The sequence below is a fragment of the Pinus tabuliformis genome, chromosome 3_1 (genome assembly GCF_031772625.1).
Source record: "Pinus tabuliformis cultivar Carrire ecotype Pingquan chromosome 3_1, CPIR1, whole genome shotgun sequence".
Taxonomy (NCBI): Eukaryota; Viridiplantae; Streptophyta; class Pinopsida; order Pinales; family Pinaceae; genus Pinus; species Pinus tabuliformis.
The window spans coordinates 368,457,385-368,459,370 of NC_142301.1; the positions used below are offsets into that span (position 1 = coordinate 368,457,385).

The 1,986-nt window shown below is 40.6% G+C and overlaps 1 pseudogene; it reads left to right on the plus strand.

Moving 5' to 3' along the window:
- The first annotated feature begins 664 nt into the window (after positions 1 to 664).
- LOC149187240 (dirigent protein 22 pseudogene) lies at positions 665 to 1,213 on the plus strand (annotated as a pseudogene).
- Positions 1,214 to 1,986: the final 773 nt, after the last annotated feature.

The window sequence follows — 1,986 nt, forward strand, 5'->3', positions numbered from 1 at the left end:
TCAAAAAATAATATTTATTTAGAATATGGGAAATTTTTTGGTAAAAATTATATGGGAAAAAATAAAAAATAATAAAAATAATGTGGAAAAAATATAGGTGCTACTTGATTTTCAAAATTATTCATATCAATATTTTCCAAAAAAACCCTTCGTAGATCCCAAACTGTTTAACAATATTTTCGGGAAGAAAACTGTAGACTAAGGCATTCCGATGAAACTGTTTTAACTTCTCAATTGAAACAAATCATTCTTGACCGAAAAAAGCGACAAAGGGATAGGCAGTATCATAGCCACTGCAAAAGTTCATTGTTTCAGGTTACATGCCAGAAATGTGGCCGTAAACTATGAAACTCCGATACCCACAACATAAAACACCGAAAACTACGGATCTCACAGGATAGTAGGCACCCTAAAAATCCATTGGGTCACGTTATACGGCAGAAAATGTGGCCCTAAACAAACTAACTCCGATACCGACTGAAAGGTCATGGCATTGCAACCGGAAACGGAAATAACATAAAAAATTCAAGAGTGTGGCACAAAGTAAGGGTCCCCATCACGCGGATCCACATTATAAAAGTGGGCACTGGGGCTACCCTTGCATTACCATACGCTTTTCTCTTCTCCTTCTCTGCAGTGAGGCATTCTATTTCCAGAGTTGGCCAGAATGGGTTATTGGGCAGCAATTATTACAGTGTCCACTGTACTGTTGTTGGTATGCCTTCATATAGCGGAGGTGGAGGCAAAATCGAAATTAGGGCGGGAGAAGATAAGCCACCTGCACTTCTATTTCCACGATTTGGTGGCTGGGAAAAATGTGACGGCCGTGGAGGTGGCCTCGGGTCCCACCACCAACTCTTCGGCTACTCAATTCGGGATGGTGAGAGTTATGGACGACTGGTTGACGGAAGGGCCGGAAGCCAACTCCAAAATGGTGGGAAGAGCGCAGGGTATCTACGTCTCTTCTGGCCAAGAGGTAGTTCATCTGCTTCTGGCGACGACGTTTGTGATCCAGAGTGGAAAGTACAATGGCAGCACCCTCTCCATGCTGGGGAAGAATGCGGTTTTCGATCAAGTAAGAGAAATGCCGATTGTGGGAGGGAGCGGATTGTTTCGGTTGTCTCGAGGCTACGCGCTCGCCCACACCCATTCGTTCGATCCAAAAACAGGCAATGCGGTCGTTGAATACAACGTCACTGTTCTCCATTACTAGCCTTTCGTTCCTGCTTTTGATATAATTTTGTTATACTACGGCTATTGTAAATCGAGAATGGCCACATACCTATATTGTGGGGTTTTCTTTTAGATTATTTCGATGGTCAAAATAAAGCATCACAGCCACTGAGGATATGTAGTTGGCTGTTTATGGGCTTAAAAATGGTTCGATCTCCTTTGAACATCTTTGAGGTTGGGATCAACGTTTCTAACTTTTCTGGATGCGCTAAATTAGCCACACGGTTATATGGAATAAAACGGTCTTTCTTTGTCATCACGGCTAGATATGCACTATCTGAAGATTCATTCTACTGACACATTTGTTGGAAATAATAATCTTAACCACAGCAATAAACACCGTGACAATATTTATGTTTGAGGTATTTATGGCTAGATATGCAATATCTCAAGATTCATTCTACTAACACATTTGTTGGAAATAATAATCTCAACCATCGCAATAAACAACCCCAACAACATTCATATTTGTGAGAAGTATTCAGTTTTTTGTTTGAAGATGGAATCACTAAAGCCATGAGCGAACCATTCCTAAATGCAACAAGGAATTTAAAGCATTTAATGTATTTTGGTAAATAGATATGGGCAAGCATTCATTTAGCGACTATTGCCACACTGCACTAATTATTTTGCTCTGTTATGAGGTCAATTTTCCTTGATGTCGTTGGGGTTAGATCTCATATATTAAGTCGCCTTTGATGTTTGGGGTTAGATCCGATATATTAAGCCGCCTTTGATGTGTGGGGTCAGATC